The sequence below is a fragment of the Diorhabda sublineata genome, chromosome 4 (genome assembly GCF_026230105.1).
Source record: "Diorhabda sublineata isolate icDioSubl1.1 chromosome 4, icDioSubl1.1, whole genome shotgun sequence".
Lineage (NCBI taxonomy): Eukaryota > Metazoa > Arthropoda > Insecta > Coleoptera > Chrysomelidae > Diorhabda > Diorhabda sublineata.
Genome location: NC_079477.1, coordinates 21,461,555 through 21,487,425, shown reverse-complemented (window position 1 = coordinate 21,487,425; position 25,871 = coordinate 21,461,555).

Sequence of the window (25,871 nt, the reverse complement as noted above, 5' to 3'; positions counted from 1 at the left end):
AATGTTGAAATCCGTTTTCAAATTAGGAAGATAGACTTTGAAAATTTTCAACCAATACAAAGTGACAATCGACCTCAATGGGCTTCAATGGATGTTAATCGAAGATATCTGACAAAGTTAGAGGCAAACGCACTGAAATATATAAGAAATGTTGAAATTCGACTTCAAATTACGAAGATGGACTTTGAAAATTCTCAATCAACGCAAAGTGACAATCGACCTCAATGGGCTTCAATGGATGTTAATTGACGATATCTGACAAAGTTAGATGGAAACGCACTGAAATATATGAGAAATGTTGAAATTCGACTTCAAACTAGGAAGATAGACTGGAAATTTTCAATCAACACAAAGTGACAATCGACCTCAAACTGCTTCAATGGATGTAAATGGACGATATCTGACAAAGTTAGTTGCAAACTCACTCAAATATATAAGAAATGTTGAAATTCGACTTCAAATTAGGAAGATAGACTTTGAAAATTCTCAATCAACGCAAAGTGACAATCGACCTCAATGGGCTTCAATGGATGTAAATCGAAGATATCTGACAAAGGTAGTTGCAAACCCACTCAAATATATAAGAAATGTTGAAATTCGACTTAAAATTAGGAAGATAGACTTTGAAAATTTTCTATCAACACAAAGTGACAATCGACCTCAAAGGGCTTCAATGGATGTAAATCGAAGATATCTGACAAAGTTAGTTGCAAACTCACTCAAATATATAAGAAATGTTGAAATCCGACTTCAAATTAGGAAGATAGACTTTGAAAATTTTCAACCAATACAAAGTGACAATCGACCTCAATGGGCTTCAATGGATGTTAATCTAAGATATCTGACAAAGTTAGATGCAAACGCACTGAAATATATAAGAAATGTTGAAATTCGACTTCAAATTAGGAAGATAGACTGAAAATTTTCAATCAACACAAAGTGACAATCGACCTCAAGGGGCTTCAATGGATGTAAATCGAAGATATCTGACAAAGTTAGATGCAAACGCACTGACATATATAAGAAATGTTGAAATTCGACTTCAAATTACGAAGATGGACTTTGAAAATTCTCAATCAACGCAAAGTGACAATCGACCTCAATGGGCTTCAATGGATGTTAATCGACGATATCTGACAAAGTTAGATGGAAACGCACTGAAATATATGAGAAATGTTGAAATTCGACTTCAAATTAGGAAGATAGACTTTGAAAATTTTCAATCAACACAAAGTGACAATCGACTTCAAAGGGCTTCAATGGATGTAAATCGAAGATATCTGACAAAGGTAGTTGCAAACCCACTCAAATATATAAGAAATGTTGAAATTCGACTTCAAATTAGTAAGATAGACTTTGAAAATTTTCTATCAACACAAAGTGACAATCGACCTCAAAGGGCTTCAATGGATGTAAATCGAAGATAGCTGACAAAGGTAGTTGCAAACCCACTCAAATATATAAGAAATGTTGAAATTCGACTTCAAATTAGGAAGATAGACTGGAAATTTTCAATCAACACAAAGTGACAATCGACCTCAAACTGCTTCAATGGATGTAAATGGACAATATCTGAAAAAGTTAGTTGCAAACTCACTCAAATATATAAGAAATGTTGAAATTCGACTTCAAATTAGGAAGATAGACTTTGAAAATTCTCAATCAACACAAAGTGACAATCGACCTCAATGGGCTTCATTGAATGTTAATTGACGATATCTGACAAAGTTAGATGCAAACGCACTGAAATATATAAGGAATGTTGAAATTCGACTTCAAATTACGAAGATAGACTTTGAAAATTTTCAACCAATACAAAGTGACAATCGAGCTCAATGGGCTTCAATGGATGTAAATCGAAGATAACTGACAAAGGTAGTTGCAAAACCACTCAAATATATAAGAAATGTTGAAATTCGACTTCAAATTAGGAATATAGACTGAAAATTTTCAATCAACACAAAGTGACAATCGACCTCAAAGGGCTTCAATGGATGTAAATCGAAGATATCTGACAAAGTTAGTTCCAAACGCACTCAAATATATAAGAAATGTGAAATTCGACTTCAAATTAGGAAGATAGACTGGAAATTTTCAATCAACACAAAGTGACAATCGACCTCAAACGGCTTCAATGGATGTAAATCGACGATATCTGACAAAGGTAGTTGCAAACCCATTCAAATATATAAGAAATGTTGAAATTCGACTTCAAATTAGGAATATAGACTGAAAATTTTCAATCAACACAAAGTGACAATCGACCTCAAAGGGCTTCAATGGATGTAAATCGAAGATATCTGACAAAGTTAGTTGCAAACGCACTGAAATATATAAGAAATGTTGAAATTCGACTTCAAATTACGAAGATGGACTTTGAAAATTCTCAATCAACGCAAAGTGACAATCGACCTCAATATGCTTCAATGGATGTAAATGGACGATATCTGACAAAGTTAGTTGCAAACTCACTCAAATATATAAGAAATGTTGAAATTCGACTTCAAATTAGGAAGATAGACTTTGAAAATTCTCAATCAACGCAAAGTGACAATCGACCTCAAAGGGCTTCAATGGATGTAAATCGAAGATATCTGACAAAGTTAGTTGCAAACTCACTCGAATATATAAGAAATGTTGGAATCCGACTTCAAATTAGGAAGATAGACTTTGAAAATTTTCAACCAATACAAAGTGACAATCGACCTCAATGGGCTTCAATGGATGTTAATCGAAGATATCTGACAAAGTTAGATGCAAACGCACTGAAATATATAAGAAATGTTGAAATTCGACTTCAAATTACGAAGATGGACTTTGAAAATTCTCAATCAACGCAAAGTGACAATCGACCTCAATGGGCTTCAATGGATGTTAATTGACGATATCTGACAAAGTTAGATGGAAACGCACTGAAATATATGAGAAATGTTGAAATTCGACTTCAAACTAGGAAGATAGACTGGAAATTTTCAATCAACACAAAGTGACAATCGACCTCAAACTGCTTCAATGGATGTAAATGGACGATATCTGACAAAGTTAGTTGCAAACTCACTCAAATATATAAGAAATGTTGAAATTCGACTTCAAATTAGGAAGATAGACTTTGAAAATTCTCAATCAACGCAAAGTGACAATCGACCTCAATGGGCTTCAATGGATGTAAATCGAAGATATCTGACAAAGGTAGTTGCAAACCCACTCAAATATATAAGAAATGTTGAAATTCGACTTAAAATTAGGAAGATAGACTTTGAAAATTTTCTATCAACACAAAGTGACAATCGACCTCAAAGGGCTTCAATGGATGTAAATCGAAGATATCTGACAAAGTTAGTTGCAAACTCACTCAAATATATAAGAAATGTTGAAATCCGACTTCAAATTAGGAAGATAGACTTTGAAAATTTTCAACCAATACAAAGTGACAATCGACCTCAATGGGCTTCAATGGATGTTAATCTAAGATATCTGACAAAGTTAGATGCAAACGCACTGAAATATATAAGAAATGTTGAAATTCGACTTCAAATTAGGAAGATAGACTGAAAATTTTCAATCAACACAAAGTGACAATCGACCTCAAGGGGCTTCAATGGATGTAAATCGAAGATATCTGACAAAGTTAGATGCAAACGCACTGACATATATAAGAAATGTTGAAATTCGACTTCAAATTACGAAGATGGACTTTGAAAATTCTCAATCAACGCAAAGTGACAATCGACCTCAATGGGCTTCAATGGATGTTAATCGACGATATCTGACAAAGTTAGATGGAAACGCACTGAAATATATGAGAAATGTTGAAATTCGACTTCAAATTAGGAAGATAGACTTTGAAAATTTTCAATCAACACAAAGTGACAATCGACTTCAAAGGGCTTCAATGGATGTAAATCGAAGATATCTGACAAAGGTAGTTACAAACCCACTCAAATATATAAGAAATGTTGAAATTCGACTTCAAATTAGGAAGATAGACTTTGAAAATTTTCTATCAACACAAAGTGACAATCGACCTCAAAGGGCTTCAATGGATGTAAATCGAAGATATCTGACAAAGGTAGTTGCAAACCCACTCAAATATATAAGAAATGTTGAAATTCGACTTCAAATTAGGAAGATAGACTGGAAAGTTTCAATCAACACAAAGTGACAATCGACCTCAAACTGCTTCAATGGATGTAAATGGACAATATCTGACAAAGTTAGTTGCAAACTCACTCAAATATATAAGAAATGTTGAAATTCGACTTCAAATTAGGAAGATAGACTTTGAAAATTCTCAATCAACACAAAGTGACAATCGACCTCAATGGGCTTCAATGAATGTTAATTGACGATATCTGACAAAGTTAGATGCAAACGCACTGAAATATATAAGGAATGTTGAAATTCGACTTCAAATTACGAAGATAGACTTTGAAAATTTTCAACCAATACAAAGTGACAAGCGACCTCAATGGGCTTCAATGGATGTACATCGACGATATCTGACAAAGTTAGTTGAAACTCACTCAAATATATAAGAAATGTTGAAATTCTACTTCAAATTACGAAGATAGACTTTGAAAATTCTCAATCAACACAAAGTGACAATCGACCTCAATGGGCTTCATTGAATGTTAATTGACGATATCTGACAAAGTTAGATGCAAACGCACTGAAATATATAAGGAATGTTGAAATTCGACTTCAAATTACGAAGATAGACTTTGAAAATTTTCAACCAATACAAAGTGACAATCGAGCTCAATGGGCTTCAATGGTTGTAAATCGAAGATAACTGACAAAGGTAGTTGCAAAACCACTCAAATATATAAGAAATGTTGAAATTCGACTTCAAATTAGGAATATAGACTGAAAATTTTCAATCAACACAAAGTGACAATCGACCTCAAAGGGCTTCAATGGATGTAAATCGAAGATATCTGACAAAGTTAGTTCCAAACGCACTCAAATATATAAGAAATGTGAAATTCGACTTCAAATTAGGAAGATAGACTGGAAATTTTCAATCAACACAAAGTGACAATCGACCTCAAACGGCTTCAATGGATGTAAATCGACGATATCTGACAAAGGTAGTTGCAAACCCACTCAAATATATAAGAAATGTTGAAATTCGACTTCAAATTAGGAATATAGACTGAAAATTTTCAATCAACACAAAGTGACAATCGACCTCAAAGGGCTTCAATGGATGTAAATCGAAGATATCTGACAAAGTTAGTTGCAAACGCACTGAAATATATAAGAAATGTTGAAATTCGACTTCAAATTACGAAGATGGACTTTGAAAATTCTCAGTCAACGCAAAGTGACAATCGACCTCAATATGCTTCAATGGATGTTAATCGACGATATCTGACAAAGTTAGATGGAAACGCACTGAAATATATGACAAATGTTGAAATTCGACTTCAAATTACGAAGATGTACTTTGAAAATTCTCAATCAACGCAAAGTGACAATCGACCTCAAATGGCTTCAATGGATGTAAATCGAAGATATCTGACAAAGGTAGTTGCAAACCCACTCAAATATATAAGAAATGTTGAAATTCGACTTCAAATTAGGAAGATAGACTGAAAATTTTCAATCAACACAAAGTGACAATCGACCTCAAACGGCTTCAATGGATGTAAATCGACGATATCTGACAAAGGTAGTTGCAAACCCACTCAAATATATAAGAAATGTTGAAATTCGACTACAAATTAGGAAGATAGACTGAAAATTTTTAATCAACACAAAGTGACAATCGACCTCAAACGGCTTCAATGGATGTAAATCGACGATATCTGACAAAGGTAGTTGCAAACCCACTCAAATATATAAGAAATGTTGAAATTCGACTTCAAATTAGGAATATAGACTGAAAATTTTCAATCAACACAAAGTGTCAATCGACCTCAAAGGGCTTCAATGGATGTAAATCGAAGATATCTGACAAAGTTAGTTACAAACGCACTGAAATATATAAGAAATGTTGAAATTCGACTTCAAATTACGAAGATGGACTTTGAAAATTCTCAATCAACGCAAAGTGACAATCGACCTCAATGGGCTTCAATGGATGTAAAACGACGATATCTGACAAAGTTAGTTGCAAACGCACTGAAATATATAAGAAATGTTGAAATTCGACTTCAAATTACGAAGATGGACTTTGAAAATTCTCAATCAACGCAAAGTGACAATCGACCTCAATAGGCTTCAATGGATGTTAATCGACGATATCTGACAAAGTTAGATGGAAACGCACTGAAATATATGAGAAATGTTGAAATTCGACTTCAAATTACGAAGATGTACTTTGAAAATTCTCAATCAACGCAAAGTGACAATCGACCTCAAAGGGCTTCAATGAATGTTAATTGACGGTATCTGACAAAGTTAGATGCAAACGCACTGAAATATATAAGAAATGTTGAAATCCGACTTCAAATTAGGAAGATAGACTGAAAATTTTCAATCAACACAAAGTGACAATCGACCTCAAAGGGCTTCAATGGATGTAAATCGAAGATATCTGACAAAGTTAGTTGCAAACGCACTGAAATATATAAGAAATGTTGAAATTTACTTCAAATTACGAAGATGGACTTTGAAAATTCTCAATCAACGCAAAGTGACAATCGACCTCAATGGGCTTCAATGGATGTAAATCGACGATATCTGACAAAGTTAGTTGCAAACTCACTCAAATATATAAGAAATGTTGAAATTCGACTTCAAATTAGGAAGATAGACTTTGAAAATTTTCAATCAACGCAAAGTGACAATCGACCTCAAAGGGCTTCAATGGATGTAAATCGAAGATAACTGACAAAGGTTGTTGTAAACCCACTCAAATATATAAGAAATGTTGAAATTCGACTTCAAATTAGGAATATAGACTGAAAATTTTCAATCAACACAAAGTGACAATCGACCTCAAAGTGCTTCAATGGATGTAAAACGAAGATATCTGACAAAGTTAGTTGCAAACGCACTGAAATATATAAGAAATGTTGAAATTCGACTTCAAATTACGAAGATGGACTTTGAAAATTCTCAATCAACGCAAAGTGACAATCGACCTCAATAGGCTTCAATAGATGTAAATCGGAAATAACTGACAAAGGTAGTTGCAAACCCACTCAAATATATAAGAAATGTTGAAATTCGACTTCAAATTAGGAATATAGACTGAAAATTTCCAATCAACACAAAGTGACAATCGACCTCAAAGGGCTTCAATGGATGTAAATCGACGATATCTGACAAAGTTAGTTGCAAATGCACTGAAATATATAAGAAATGTTGAAATTCGACTTCAAATTACGAAGATGGACTTTGAAAATTCTCAATCAACGCAAAGTGACAATCGACCTCAAAGGGCTTCAATGGATGTAAATCGAAGATATCTGACAAAGGTAGTTGCAAACCCACTCAAATATATAAGAAATGTTGAATTTCGACTTCAAATTAGGAAGATAGACTGAAAATTTTCAATCAACACAAAGTGACAATCGACCTCAAACGGCTTCAGTGGATGTACATCGACAATATCTGACAAAGGTAGTTGCAAATCCACTCAAATATATAAGAAATGTTGAAATTCGACTTCAAATTAGGAAGATAGACTGAAAATTTTCAATCAACACAAAGTGACAATCGACCTCAAACGGCTTCAATGGATGTAAATCGACGATATCTGCCAGAGGTAGTTGCAAATCCACTCAAATATATAAGAAATGTTGAAATTAGACTTCAAATTAGGAATATAGACTGAAAATTTTCAATCAACACAAAGTGACAATCGACCTCAAAGGGCTTCAATGGATGTAAATCGAAGATATCTGACAAAGTTAGTTGCAAACGCACTGAAATATATAAAGAATGTTGAAATTCGACTTCAAATTACGAAGATAGACTTTGAAAATTCTCAATCAACGCAAAGTGACAATCGACCTCAATGGGCTTCTATGGATGTAAATCGACGATATCTGACAAAGTTAGTTGCAAACTCACTCAAATATATAAGAAATGTTGAAATTCGACTTCAAATTACGAAGATAGACTTTGAAAATTTTCAATCAACACAAAGTGACAATCGACCTCAATGGGCTTCAATGGATGTTAATAGATGATATCTGAAAAAGTTAGTTGCAAACTCACTCAAATATATAAGAAATGTTGAAATTCGACTTCAAATTAGGAATATAGACTGAAAATTCTCAATCAACGCAAAGTGACAATCGACCTCAATGGGCTTCAATGGATGTAAATCGAAGATATCTGACAAAGTTAGTTGCAAACTCACTCAAATATATAAGAAATGTTGAAATTCGACTTCAAATTAGGAAGATAGACTTTGAAAATTTTCAACCAATACAAAGTGACAATCGACCTCAATGGGCTTCAATGGATGTTAATCGAAGATATCTGACAAAGTTAGAAGCAAACGCACTGAAATATATAAGAAATGTTGAAATTCGACTTCAAATTACGAAGATGGACTTTGAAAATTCTCAATCAACACAAAGTGACAATCAACCTCAAAGGGCTTCAATGGATGTAAATCGAAGATATCTGACAAAGTTAGTTGCAAACGCACTGAAATATATAAGAAATGTTGAAATTCGACTTCAAATTACGAAGATAGACTTTGAAAATTCTCAATCAACGCAAAGTGACAATCGACCTCAATGGGATTCAATGGATGTTAATCGACGATATCTGACAAAGTTAGTTGCAAACTCACTCAAATATATAAGAAATGTTGAAATTCGACTTCAAATTAGGAATATAGACTGAAAATTTTCAATCAACACAAAGTGACAATCGACCTCAAAGTGCTTCAATAGATGTAAATCGAAGATATCTGACAAAGTTAGTTGCAAACGCACTGAAATATATAAGAAATGTTGAAATTCGACTTCAAATTACGAAGATGGACTTTGATAATTCTCAATCAACGCAAAGTGACAATCGACCTCAATAGGCTTCAATGGATGTTAATCGACGATATCTGACAAAGTTAGATGGAAACGCACTGAAATATATGAATAATGTTGAAATTCGACTTCAAATTAGGAAGATAGACTTTGAAAATTTTCAACCAATACAAAGTGACAATCGACCTCAATGGGCTTCAATGGATGTTAATCGAAGATATCTGACAAAGTTAGATGCAAACGCACTGAAATATATAAGAAATGTTGAAATTCGACTTCAAATTACGAAGATAGACTTTGAAAATTCTCAATCAACGCAAAGTGACAATCGACCTCAATGGGCTTCAATGGATGTTAATCGACGATATCTGACAAAGGTAGTTGCAAACTCACTCGAATATATAAGAAATGTTGAAATTCGACTTCAAATTAGGAATATAGACTGAAAATTCTCAATCAACGCAAAGTGACAATCGACCTCAATGGGCTTCAATGGAAGTTAATCGAAGATATCTGACAAAGTTAGATGCAAACGCACTGAAATATATAAGGAATGTTGAAGTTCGACTTCAAATTACGAAGATAGACTTTGAAAATTCTCAATCAACGCAAAGTGACAATCGACCTCAATGGGCTTCAATGGATGTTAATTGACGATATCTGACAAAGTTAGATGCAAACGCACTGAAATATATAAGGAATGTTGAAATTCGACTTCAAATTACGAAGATAGACTTTGAAAATTTTCAATCAACACAAAGTGACAATCGACCTCAAAGGGCTTCAATGGATGTAAATCGAAGATATCTGACAAAGATAGTTGCAAACGCACTGAAATATATAAGAAATGTTGAAATTCGACTTCAAATTACGAAGATGTACTTTGAAAATTCTCAATCAACGCAAAGTGACAATCGACCTCAAAGGGCTTCAATGGATGTAAATCGAAGATATCTGACAAAGGTAGTTGCAAACCCACTCAAATATATAAGAAATGTTGAATTTCGACTTCAAATTAGGAAGATAGACTGAAAATTTTCAATCAACACAAAGTGACAATCGACCTCAAACGGCTTCAATGGATGTAAATCGACGATATCTGACAAAGGTAGTTGCAAATCCACTCAAATATATAAGAAATGTTGAAATTCGACTTCAAATTACGAAGATAGACTTTGAAAATTTTCAATCAACACAAAGTGACAATCGACCTCAATGGGCTTCAATGGATGTTAATAGATGATATCTGAAAAAGTTAGTTGCAAACTCACTCAAATATATAAGAAATGTTGAAATTCGACTTCAAATTAGGAATATAGACTGAAAATTCTCAATCAACGCAAAGTGACAATCGACCTCAATGGGCTTCAATGGATGTAAATCGAAGATATCTGACAAAGTTAGTTGCAAACTCACTCAAATATATAAGAAATGTTGAAATTCGACTTCAAATTAGGAAGATAGACTTTGAAAATTTTCAACCAATACAAAGTGACAATCGACCTCAATGGGCTTCAATGGATGTTAATCGAAGATATCTGACAAAGTTAGAAGCAAACGCACTGAAATATATAAGAAATGTTGAAATTCGACTTCAAATTACGAAGATGGACTTTGAAAATTCTCAATCAACACAAAGTGACAATCAACCTCAAAGGGCTTCAATGGATGTAAATCGAAGATATCTGACAAAGTTAGTTGCAAACGCACTGAAATATATAAGAAATGTTGAAATTCGACTTCAAATTACGAAGATAGACTTTGAAAATTCTCAATCAACGCAAAGTGACAATCGACCTCAATGGGATTCAATGGATGTTAATCGACGATATCTGACAAAGTTAGTTGCAAACTCACTCAAATATATAAGAAATGTTGAAATTCGACTTCAAATTAGGAATATAGACTGAAAATTTTCAATCAACACAAAGTGACAATCGACCTCAAAGTGCTTCAATAGATGTAAATCGAAGATATCTGACAAAGTTAGTTGCAAACGCACTGAAATATATAAGAAATGTTGAAATTCGACTTCAAATTACGAAGATGGACTTTGATAATTCTCAATCAACGCAAAGTGACAATCGACCTCAATAGGCTTCAATGGATGTTAATCGACGATATCTGACAAAGTTAGATGGAAACGCACTGAAATATATGAATAATGTTGAAATTCGACTTCAAATTAGGAAGATAGACTTTGAAAATTTTCAACCAATACAAAGTGACAATCGACCTCAATGGGCTTCAATGGATGTTAATCGAAGATATCTGACAAAGTTAGATGCAAACGCACTGAAATATATAAGAAATGTTGAAATTCGACTTCAAATTACGAAGATAGACTTTGAAAATTCTCAATCAACGCAAAGTGACAATCGACCTCAATGGGCTTCAATGGATGTTAATCGACGATATCTGACAAAGGTAGTTGCAAACTCACTCGAATATATAAGAAATGTTGAAATTCGACTTCAAATTAGGAATATAGACTGAAAATTCTCAATCAACGCAAAGTGACAATCGACCTCAATGGGCTTCAATGGAAGTTAATCGAAGATATCTGACAAAGTTAGATGCAAACGCACTGAAATATATAAGGAATGTTGAAGTTCGACTTCAAATTACGAAGATAGACTTTGAAAATTCTCAATCAACGCAAAGTGACAATCGACCTCAATGGGCTTCAATGGATGTTAATTGACGATATCTGACAAAGTTAGATGCAAACGCACTGAAATATATAAGGAATGTTGAAATTCGACTTCAAATTACGAAGATAGACTTTGAAAATTTTCAATCAACACAAAGTGACAATCGACCTCAAAGGGCTTCAATGGATGTAAATCGAAGATATCTGACAAAGATAGTTGCAAACGCACTGAAATATATAAGAAATGTTGAAATTCGACTTCAAATTACGAAGATGTACTTTGAAAATTCTCAATCAACGCAAAGTGACAATCGACCTCAAAGGGCTTCAATGGATGTAAATCGAAGATATCTGACAAAGGTAGTTGCAAACCCACTCAAATATATAAGAAATGTTGAATTTCGACTTCAAATTAGGAAGATAGACTGAAAATTTTCAATCAACACAAAGTGACAATCGACCTCAAACGGCTTCAATGGATGTAAATCGACGATATCTGACAAAGGTAGTTGCAAATCCACTCAAATATATAAGAAATGTTGAAATTCGACTTCAAATTAGGAATATAGACTGAAAATTTTCAATCAACACAAAGTGACAATCGACCTCAAAGGGCTTCAATGGATGTAAATCGAAGATATCTGACAAAGTTAGTTGCAAACGCACTGAAATATATAAAGAATGTTGAAATTCGACTTCAAATTACGAAGATAGACTTTGAAAATTCTCAATCAACGCAAAGTGACAATCGACCTCAATGGGCTTCTATGGATGTAAATCGACGATATCTGACAAAGTTAGTTGCAAACTCACTCAAATATATAAGAAATGTTGAAATTCGACTTCAAATTACGAAGATAGACTTTGAAAATTTTCAATCAACACAAAGTGACAATCGACCTCAATGGGCTTCAATGGATGTTAATAGATGATATCTGAAAAAGTTAGTTGCAAACTCACTCAAATATATAAGAAATGTTGAAATTCGACTTCAAATTAGGAATATAGACTGAAAATTCTCAATCAACGCAAAGTGACAATCGACCTCAATGGGCTTCAATGGATGTAAATCGAAGATATCTGACAAAGTTAGTTGCAAACGCACTGAAATATATAAGAAATGTTGAAATTCGACTTCAAATTACGAAGATGGACTTTGATAATTCTCAATCAACGCAAAGTGACAATCGACCTCAATAGGCTTCAATGGATGTTAATCGACGATATCTGACAAAGTTAGATGGAAACGCACTGAAATATATGAATAATGTTGAAATTCGACTTCAAATTTGGAAGATAGACTTTGAAAATTTTCAACCAATACAAAGTGACAATCGACCTCAATGGGCTTCTATGGATGTAAATCGACGATATCTGACAAAGTTAGTTGCAAACTCACTCAAATATATAAGAAATGTTGAAATTCGACTTCAAATTACGAAGATAGACTTTGAAAATTTTCAATCAACACAAAGTGACAATCGACCTCAATGGGCTTCAATGGATGTTAATAGATGATATCTGAAAAAGTTAGTTGCAAACTCACTCAAATATATAAGAAATGTTGAAATTCGACTTCAAATTAGGAATATAGACTGAAAATTCTCAATCAACGCAAAGTGACAATCGACCTCAATGGGCTTCAATGGATGTTAATCGAAGATATCTGACAAAGTTAGATGCAAACGCACTGAAATATATAAGAAATGTTGAAATTCGACTTCAAATTACGAAGATAGACTTTGAAAATTCTCAATCAACGCAAAGTGACAATCGACCTCAATGGGCTTCAATGGATGTTAATCGACGATATCTGACAAAGGTAGTTGCAAACTCACTCGAATATATAAGAAATGTTGAAATTCGACTTCAAATTAGGAATATAGACTGAAAATTCTCAATCAACGCAAAGTGACAATCGACCTCAATGGGCTTCAATGGAAGTTAATCGAAGATATCTGACAAAGTTAGATGCAAACGCACTGAAATATATAAGGAATGTTGAAGTTCGACTTCAAATTACGAAGATAGACTTTGAAAATTCTCAATCAACGCAAAGTGACAATCGACCTCAATGGGCTTCAATGGATGTTAATTGACGATATCTGACAAAGTTAGATGCAAACGCACTGAAATATATAAGGAATGTTGAAATTCGACTTCAAATTACGAAGATAGACTTTGAAAATTTTCAATCAACACAAAGTGACAATCGACCTCAAAGGGCTTCAATGGATGTAAATCGAAGATATCTGACAAAGGTAGTTGCAAACCCACTCAAATATATAAGAAATGTTGAATTTCGACTTCAAATTAGGAAGATAGACTGAAAATTTTCAATCAACACAAAGTGACAATCGACCTCAAACGGCTTCAATGGATGTAAATCGACGATATCTGACAAAGGTAGTTGCAAATCCACTCAAATATATAAGAAATGTTAAAATTCGACTTCAAATTAGGAATATAGACTGAAAATTTTCAATCAACACAAAGTGACAATCGACCTCAAAGGGCTTCAATGGATGTAAATCGAAGATATCTGACAAAGTTAGTTGCAAACGCACTGAAATATATAAAGAATGTTGAAATTCGACTTCAAATTACGAAGATAGACTTTGAAAATTCTCAATCAACACAAAGTGACAATCGACCTCAATGGGCTTCAATGGATGTTAATAGATGATATCTGAAAAAGTTAGTTGCAAACTCACTCAAATATATAAGAAATGTTGAAATTCGACTTCAAATTAGGAATATAGACTGAAAATTCTCAATCAACGCAAAGTGACAATCGACCTCAATGGGCTTCAATGGATGTAAATCGAAGATATCTGACAAAGTTAGTTGCAAACGCACTGAAATATATAAGAAATGTTGAAATTCGACTTCAAATTACGAAGATGGACTTTGAAAATTCTCAATCAACGCAAAGTGACAATCGACCTCAATATGCTTCAATGGATGTTAATCGACGATATCTGACAAAGTTAGATGGAAACGCACTGAAATATATGACAAATGTTGAAATTCGACTTCAAATAACGAAGATGTACTTTGAAAATTCTCAATCAACGCAAAGTGACAATCGACCTCAAATGGCTTCAATGGATGTAAATCGAAGATATCTGACAAAGGTAGTTGCAAACCCACTCAAATATATAAGAAATGTTGAAATTCGACTTCAAATTAGGAAGATAGACTGAAAATTTTCAATCAACACAAAGTGACAATCGACCTCAAACGGCTTCAATGGATGTAAATCGACGATATCTGACAAAGTTAGTTGCAAACGCACTGAAATATATAAGAAATGTTGAAATTCGACTCCAAATTACGAAGATGGACTTTTAAAATTCTCAATCAACGCAAAGTGACAATCGACCTCAATAAGCTTCAATGGATGTTAATCGACGATATCTGACAAAGTTAGATGGAAACGCACTAAAATATATGAGAAATGTTGAAATTCGACTTCAAATTAGGAAGATAGACTTTGAAAATTTTCAACCAATACAAAGTGACAATCGACCTCAATGGGCTTCAATGGATGTTAATCGAAGATATCTGACAAAGTTAAGTGCAAACGCACTGAAATATATAAGAAATGTTGAAATTCGACTTCAAATTACGAAGATGGACTTTGAAAATTCTCAATCAACGCAAAGTGACAATCGACCTCAATGGGCTTCAATGGATGTTAATCGACGATATCTGACAAAGTTAGATGGAAACGCACTGAAATATATAAGAAATGTTGAAATTCGACTTCAAATTACGAAGATAGACTTTGAAAATTCTCAATCAACGCAAAGTGACAATCGACCTCAATGGGCTTCAATGGAAGTAAATCGACGATATCTGACAAAGTTAGATGGAAACGCACTGGAATATATGAGAAATGTTGAAATTCGACTTCAAATTAGGAAGATAGACTTTGAAAATTTTCAACCAATACAAAGTGACAATCGACCTCAATGGGCTTCAATGGATGTTAATCGAAGATATCTGACAAAGTTGGATGCAAACGCACTGAAATATATAAGAAATGTTGAAATTCGACTTCAAATTACGAAGATAGACTTTGAAAAATCTCAATCAACGCAAAGTGACAATCGACCTCAATGGGCTTCAATGGATGTAAATCGACGATATCTGACAAAGTTAGTTGCAAACTCACTCAAATATATAAGAAATGTTGAAATTCGACTTCAAATTACGAAGATAGACTTTGAAAATTCTCAATCAACACAAAGTGACAATCGACCTCAACGGGCTTCAATGAATGTTAATAGACGATATCTGAAAAAGTTAGTTGCAAACTCACTCAAATATATAAGAAATGTTGAAATTCGACTTCAAATTAGGAAGATAGACTTTGAAAATTTTCAATCGACACAAAGTGACAATCGACCTCAAAGGGCTTCAATGGATGTAAATCGAAGATAACTGACAAAGGTAGTTGCAAACCCACTCAAATATATAAGAAATGTTGAAATTCGACTTCAAATTAGGAATATAGGCTGAAAATTTTCAATCAACACAAAGTGACAATCGACCTCAAAGGGCTTCAATGGATGTAAATCGAAGATATCTGACAAAGTTAGTTGCAAACGCACTGAAATATATAAGAAATGTTGAAATTCGACTTCAAATTACGAAGATGGACTTTTAAAATTCTCAATCAACGCAAAGTGACAATCGACCTCAATAGGCTTCAATGGATGTTAATCGACGATATCTGACAAAGTTAGATGCAAACGCACTGAAATATATAAGAAATGTTGAAATTCGACTTCAAATTACGAAGATAGACTTTGAAAATTCTCAATCAACGCAAAGTGACAATCGACCTCAAAGGGCTTCAATGGATGTAAATCGAAGATATCTGACAAAGTTAGATGGAAACGCACTGGAATATATGAGAAATGTTGAAATTCGACTTCAAATTAGGAAGATAGACTTTGAAAATTTTCAACCAATACAAAGTGACAATCGACCTCAATGGGCTTAAATGGATGATAATCGAAGATATCTGACAAAGTTAGATGCAAACGCACTGAAATATATAAGAATTGTTGAAATTCGACTTCAAATTACGAAGATAGACTTTGAAAATTCTCAATCAACGCAAAGTGACAATCGACCTCAATGGGCTTCAATGGATGTAAATCGACGATATCTGACAAAGTTAGTTGCAAACTCACTCAAATATATAAGAAATGTTGAAATTCGACTTCAAATTACGAAGATAGACTTTGAAAATTCTCAATCAACACAAAGTGACAATCGACCTCAATGGGCTTCAATGAATGTTAATAGACGATATCTGAAAAAGTTAGTTGCAAACTCACTCAAATATATAAGAAATGTTGAAATTCGACTTCAAATTAGGAAGATAGACTTTGAAAATTTTCAATCGACACAAAGTGACAATCGACCTCAAAGGGCTTCAATGGATGTAAATCGAAGATAACTGACAAAGGTAGTTGCAAACCCACTCAAATATATAAGAAATGTTGAAATTCGACTTCAAATTCGGAATATAGGCTGAAAATTTTCAATCAACACAAAGTGACAATCGACCTCAAAGGGCTTCAATGGATGTAAATCGAAGATATCTGACAAAGTTAGTTGCAAACGCACTGAAATATATAAGAAATGTTGAAATTCGACTTCAAATTACGAAGATGGACTTTTAAAATTCTCAATCAACGCAAAGTGACAATCGATCTCAATAGGCTTCAATGGATGTTAATCGACGATATCTGACAAAGTTAGATGAAAACGCACTGAAATATATGAGAAATGTTGAAATTCGACTTCTAATTAGGAAGATAGACTTTGAAAATTTTCAACCAATACAAAGTGACAATCGACCTCAATGGGCTTCAATAGATGTTAATCGAAGATATCTGACAAAGTTAGATGCAAACGCACTGAAATATATAAGAAATGTTGAAATTCGACTTCAAATTACGAAGATAGACTTTGAAAATTCTCAATCAACGCCAAGTGACAATCGACCTCAAAGGGCTTCAATGGATGTAAATCGAAGATATCTGACAAAGTTAGATGGAAACGCACTGGAATATATGAGAAATGTTGAAATTCGACTTCAAATTAGGAAGATAGACTTTGAAAATTTTCAACCAATACAAAGTGACAATCGACCTCAATGGGCTTCAATGGATGTTAATCGAAGATATCAGACAAAGTTAGATGGAAACGCACTGAAATATATGAGAAATGTTGAAATTCGACTTCAAATTAGGAAGATAGACTTTGAAAATTTTCAACCAATACAAAGTGACAATCGACCTCAATGGGCTTCAATAGATGTTAATCGAAGATATCTGACAAAGTTAGATGGAAACGCACTGAAATATATGAGAAATGTTGAAATTCGACTTCAAATTAGGAAGATAGACTTTGAAAATTTTCAACCAATACAAAGTGACAATCGACCTCAATGGGCTTCATTAGATGTTAATCGAAGATATCTGACAAAGTTAGATGCAAACGCACTGAAATATATAAGAAATGTTGAAATTCGACTTCAAATTACGAAGATAGACTTTGAAAATTCTCAATCAACGCAAAGTGACAATCGACCTCAAAGGGCTTCAATGGATGTAAATCGAAGATATCTGACAAAGTTAGATGCAAACGCACTGAAATATATAAGAAATGTTGAAATTCGACTTCAAATTACGAAGATAGACTTTGAAAATTCTCAATCAACGCAAAGTGACAATCGACCTCAATGGGCTTCAATGGATGTAAATCAACGATATCTGACAAAGTTAGTTGCAAACTCACTCAAATATATAAGAAATGTTGAAATTCGACTTCAAATTACGAAGATAGACTTTGAAAATTCTCAATCAACACAAAGTGACAATCGACCTCAATGGGCTTCAATGAATGTTAATAGACGATATCTGAAAAAGTTAGTTGCAAACTCACTCAAATATATAAGAAATGTTGAAATTCGACTTCAAATTAGGAAGATAGACTTTGAAAATTTTCAATCGACACAAAGTGACAATCGACCTCAAAGGGCTTCAATGGATGTAAATCGAAGATAACTGACAAAGGTAGTTGCAAACCCACTCAAATATATAAGAAATGTTGAAATTCGACTTCAAATTAGGAATATAGGCTGAAAATTTTCAATCAACACAGAGTGACAATCGACCTCAAAGGGCTTCAATGGATGTAAATCGAAGATATCTGACAAAGTTAGTTGCAAACGCACTGAAATATATAAGAAATGTTGAAATTCGACTTCAAATTAGGAAGATAGACTTTTAAAATTTTCAACCAATACAAAGTGATAATCGAGCTCAATGGGCTTCAATGGATGTAAATCGACGATATCTGACAAAGTTAGATGCAAACGCACTGAAATATATAAGAAATGTTGAAATTCGACTTCAAATTACGAAGATAGACTTTGAAAATTCTCAATCAACGCAAAGTGACAATCGACCTCAAAGGGCTTCAATGGATGTAAATCGAAGATATCTGACAAAGTTAGTTGCAAACGCACTGAAATATATAAGAAATGTTGGAATTCGACTTCAAATTACGAAGATGGACTTTGAAAATTCTCAATCAACGCAAAGTGACAATCGACCTCAATAGGCTTCAATGGATGTTAATAGACGATATCTGACAAAGTTAGATGGAAACGCTCTGAAATATATGAGAAATGTTGAAATTCGACTTCAAATTACGAAGATGGACTTTGAAAATTCTCAATCAACACAAAGTGACAATCGACCTCAAAGGGCTTCAATGGATGTAAATCGAAGATAACTGACAAGTGTAGTTGCAAACCCACTCAAATATATAAGAAATGTTGAAATTCGACTTCAAATTAGGAATATAGACTGAAAATTTTCAATCAACACAAAGTGACAATCGACCTCAAAGGGCTTCAATGGATGTAAATCGAAGATATCTGACAAAGTTAGTTGCAAACGCACTGAAATATATAAGATATGTTGAAATTCGACTTCAAATTACGAAGATGGACTTTTAAAATTCTCAATCAACGCAAAGTGACAATCGACCTCAATAGGCTTCAATGGATGTTAATCGACGATATCTGACAAAGTTAGATGGAAACGCACTGAAATATATGAGAAATGTTGAAATTCGACTTCAAATTAGGAAGATAGACTTTGAAAATTTTCAACCAATACAAAGTGACAATCGACCTCAATGGGCTTCAATGGATGTTAATCGAAGATATCTGACAAAGTTAGATGCAAACGCACTGAAATATATAAGAAATGTTGAAATTCGACTTCAAATTACGAAGATAGACTTTGAAAATTCTCAATCAACGCAAAGTGACAATCGACCTCAAAGGGCTTCAATGGATGTAAATCGAAGATATCTGACAAAGTTAGATGGAAACGCACTGGAATATATGAGAAATGTTGAAATTCGACTTCAAATTAGGAAGATATACTTTGAAAATTTTCAATCAACACAAAGTGACAATCGACCTCAAAGGGCTTCAATGGATGTAAATCGACGATATCTGACAAAGTTAGTTGCAAACTCACTCAAATATATAAGAAATGGTGAAATTCGACTTCAAATTACGAAGATAGACTTTGAAAATTCTCAATCAACACAAAGTGACAATCGACCTCAATGGGCTTCAATGGATGTTAATAGACGATATCTGCAAAAGTTAGTTGCAAACTCACTCAAATGTATAAGAAATGTTGAAATTCGACTTCAAATGAGGAAGATAGACTTTGAAAATTTTCAATCAACACAAAGTGACAATCGACCTCAAAGGGCTTCTATGGATGTAAATCGACGATATCTGACAAAGGTAGATGCAAACCCACTCAAATATATAAGAAATGTTGAAATTCGACTTCAAATGAGGAAGATAGACTTTGAAAATTTTCAATCAACACAAAGTGACAATCGACCTCAAAGGGCTTCAATGGATGTAAATCGAAGATATCTGACAAAGTTAGTTGCAAACGCACTGAAATATATAAGAAATGTTGAAATTCGACTTCAAATTACGAAAATGCACTTTGAAAATTCTCAATCAACGCAAAGTGACAATCGACCTCAATAGGCTTCAATGGATGTTAATCGACGATATCTGACAAAGTTAGATGGAAACGCACTGAAATATATGAGAAATGTTGAAATTCGACTTCAAATTAGGAAGATAGACTTTGAAAATATTCAATCAACACAAAGTGACAATCGACCTCAAAGGGCTTCAATGGATGTAAATCGAAGATATCTGACAAAGTTAGTTGCAAACGCACTGAAATATATAAGAAATGTTGAAATTCGACTTCAAATTACGAAAATGCACTTTGAAAATTCTCAATCAACGCAAAGTGACAATCGACCTCAATAGGCTTCAATGGATGTTAATCGACGATATCTGACAAAGTTAGATGGAAACGCACTGAAATATATGAGAAATGTTGAAATTCGACTTCAAATTAGGAAGATAGACTTTGAAAATATTCAATCAACACAAAGTGACAATCGACCTCAAAGGGCTTCAATGGATGTAAATCGACGATATCTGACAAAGATAGATGGAAACGCACTGAAATATATGAGAAATGTTGAAATTCGACTTCAAATTAGGAAGATAGACTTTGAAAATTTTCAATCAACACAAAGTGACAATCGACCTCAAACGGCTTCAATGGATGTAAATCGAAGATAACTGACAAATGTAGTTGCAAACGCACTGAAATATATAAGAAATGTTGAAATTCGACTTCAAATTACGAAGATGGACATTGAAAATTCTCAAAAAACGCAAAGTGACAATCGACCTCAATAGGCTTCAATGGATGTTAATCGACGATATCTGACAAAGTCAGATGGAAACGCACTGAAATATATGAGAAATGTTGAAATTCGACTTCAAATTACGAAGATGGACATTGAAAATTCTCAATCAACGCAAAGTGACAATCGACCTCAATAGGCTTCAATGGATGTTAATCGACGATATCTGACAAATTTAGATGGAAACGCACTGAAATATATGAGAAATGTTGAAATTCGACTTCAAATTAGGAAGATAGACTTTGAAATATTTCAATCAACACAAAGTGACAATCGACCTCAAAGGGCTTCAATGGATGTAAATCGAAGATAACTGACAAATGTAGTTGCAAACGCACTGAAATATATAAGAAATGTTGAAATTCGACTTCAAATTACGAAGATGGACATTGAAAATTCTCAATCAACGCAAAGTGACAATCGACCTCAATAGGCTTCAATGGATGTTAATCGACGATATCTGACAAAGTCAGATGGAAACGCACTGAAATATATGAGAAATGTTGAAATTCGACTTCAAATTAGGAAGAAAGACTTTGAAAATTCTCAATCAACACAAAGTGACAATCGACCTCAATGGGCTTCAATGGATGTTAATCGAAGATATCTGACAAAGTTAGATGCAAACTCACTCAAATATATAAGAAATATTGAAATTCGACTTCAAATTACGAAGAAAGACTTTGAAAATTCTCAATCAACACAAAGTGACAATCGACCTCAATGGGCTTCAATGAATGTTAATTGACGATATCTGACAAAGTTAGATGCAAACGCACTGAAATATATAGGGAATGTTGAAATTCGACTCCAAATTACGAAGATAGACTTTAAAAATTTTCAATCAACACAAAGTGACAATCGACCTCAAAGGGCTTCAATGGATGTAAATCGAAGATATCTGACAAAGTTAGTTGCAAACTCACTCAAATATATAAGAAATGTTGAAATTCGACTTCAAATTACGAAGAAAGACTTTGAAAATTCTCAATCAACACAAAGTGACAATGGACCTCAATGGGCTTCAATGAATGTTAATAGACGATATCTGAAAAAGTTAGATGGAAACGCACTGAAATATATGAGAAATGTTGAAATTCGACTTCAAATTAGGAAGATAGACTTTTAAAATTTTCAACCAATACAAAGTGACAATCGAGCTCAATGGGCTTCAATGGATGTAAATCGACAATATCTGACAAAATTAGTTGCAAACGCACTCAAATATATAAGAAATGTTGAGATTCGACTTCAAATTAGGAAGATAGACTTTGAAAATTTTCAACCAATACAAAGTGACAATCGACCTCAATGGGCTTCAATGGATGTTAATCGAAGATATCTGACAAAGTTAGATGCAAACGCACTGAAATATATAAGAAATGTTGAAATTCGACTTCAAATTACGAAGATAGACTTTGAAAATTCTCAATCAACGCAAAGTGACAATCGACCTCAAAGGGCTTGAATGGATGTAAATCGAAGATATCTGACAAAGTTAGATGGAAACGCACTGGAATATATGAGAAATGTTGGAATTCGACTTCAAATTAGGAAGATAGACTTTTGAAATTTTCAACCAATACAAAGTGACAATCGAGCTCAATGGGCTTCAATGGATGTAAATCGACGATATCTGACAAAGTTAGTTGCAAACTCACTCAAATATATAAGAAATGTTGAAATTCGACTTCAAATTACGAAGATAGACTTTGAAAATTCTCAATCAACACAAAGTGACAATCGACCTCAATGGGCTTCAATGAATGTTAATAGACGATATCTGACAAAGTTAGATGCAAACGCACTGAAATATATAAGGAATGTTGAAATTCGACTTCAAATTTCGAAGATAGACTTTGAAAATTTTCAATCAACACAAAGTGACAATCGACCTCAATGGGCTTCAATGGATGTTAATAGACGATATCTGCAAAAGTTAGTTGCAAACTCACTCAAATGTATAAGAAATGTTGAAATTCGACTTCAAATGAGGAAGATAGACTTTGAAAATTTTCAATCAACACAAAGTGACAATCGACCTCAAAGGGCTTCTATGGATGTAAATCGAAGATAACTGACAAAGGTAGATGCAAACCCACTCAAATATATAAGAAATGTTGAAATTCGACTTCAAATTAGGAATATAGACTGAAAATTTTCAATCAACACAAAGTGATAATCGACCTCAAAGGGCTTCAATGGATGTAAATCGAAGATATCTGACAAAGTTAGTTGCAAACGCACTGAAATATATAAGAAATGTTAAAATTCGACTTCAAATTACGAAAATGCACTTTGAAAATTCTCAATCAACGCAAAGTGACAATCGACCTCAATAGGCTTCAATGGATGTTAATCGACGATATCTGACAAAGTTAGATGGAAACGCACTGAAATATATGAGAAATGTTGAAATTCGACTTCAAATTACGAAGATAGACTTTGAAAATTCTCAATCAACGCAAAGTGACAATCGACCTCAAAGGGCTTCAATGGATGTAAATCGAAGATATCTGACAAAGTTAGATGGAAACGCACTGGAATATATGAGAAATGTTGAAATTCGACTTCAAATTAGGAAGATAGACTTTGAAAATTTTCAACCAATACAAAGTGACAATCGACCTCAATGGGCTTCAATGGATGTTAATCGAAGATATCTGACAAAGTTAGATGCAAACGCACTGAAATATATAAGAAATGTTGAAATTCGACTTCAAATTACGAAGATAGACTTCGAAAATTCTCAATCAACGCAAAGTGACAATCGACCTCAATGGGCTTCAATGGATGTAAATCGACGATATCTGACAAAGTTAGTTGCAAACTCACTCGAATATATAAGAAATGTTGAAATTCGACTTCAAATTACGAAGATAGACTTTGAAAATTCTCAATCAACACAAAGTGACAATCGACCTCAATGGGCTTCAATGAATGTTAATAGACGATATCTGAAAAAGTTAGTTGCAAACTCACTCAAATATATAAGAAATGTTGAAATTCGACTTCAAATTAGGAAGATAGACTTTGAAAATTTTCAATCAACACAAAGTGACAATCGACCTCAAAGGGCTTCAATGGATGTAAATCGAAGATAACTGACAAAGTTTGTTGCAAACGCACTGAAATATATAAGAAATGTTGAAATTCGACTTCAAATTACGAAGATGGACTTTGAAATTTCTCAATCAACGCAAAGTGACAATCGACCTCAATGGGCTTCAATGGATGTAAATCGAAGATATCTGACAAAGTTTGTTGCAAACGCACTGAAATATATAAGAAATGTTGAAATTCGACTTCAAATTACGAAGATGGACTTTGAAATTTCTCAATCAACGCAAAGTGACAATCGACCTCAATGGGCTTCAATGGATGTAAATCGAAGATATCTGACAAAGTTTGTTGCAAACGCACTGAAATATATAAGAAATGTTGAAATTCGACTTCAAATTACGAAGATAGACTTTGAAAATTCTCAATCAACACAAAGTGACAATCGACCTCAATGGGCTTCAATGAATGTTAATAGACGATATCTGAAAAAGTTAGATGGAAACGCACTGAAATATATGAGAAATGTTGAAATTCGACTTCAAATTAGGAAGATAGACTTTGGAAATTCTCAATCAACGCAAAGTGACAATCGACCTCAAAGGGCTTCAATGGATGTTAATAGAAGATATCTGACAAAGTTAGATGCAAACGCACTGAAATATATAAGAAATGTTGAAATTCGACTTCAAATTACGAAGATAGACTTTGAAAATTCTCAATCAACGCAAAGTGACAATCGACCTCAAAGGGCTTCAATGGATGTAAATCGAAGATATCTGACAAAGTTAGATGGAAACGCACTGGAATATATGAGAAATGTTGAAATTCGACTTCAAATTAGGAAGATAGACTTTGAAAATTTTCAACCAATACAAAGTGACAATCGACCTCAATGGGCTTCAATGGATGTTAATCGAAGATATCTGACAAAGTTAGATGCAAACGCACTGAAATATATAAGAAATGTTGAAATTCGACTTCAAATTACGAAGATAGACTTTGAAAATTCTCAATCAACGCAAAGTGACAATCGACCTCAATGGGCTTCAATGGATGTAAATCGACGATATCTGACAAAGTTAGTTGCAAACTCACTCAAATATATAAGAAATGTTGAAATTCGACTTCAAATTACGAAGATAGACTTTGAAAATTCTCAATCAACACAAAGTGACAATCGACCTCAATGGGCTTCAATGGATGTTAATAGACGATATCTGCAAAAGTTAGTTGCAAACTCACTCAAATGTATAAGAAATGTTGAAATTCGACTTCAAATGAGGAAGATAGACTTTGAAAATTTTCAATCAACACAAAGTGACAATCGACCTCAAAGGGCTTCT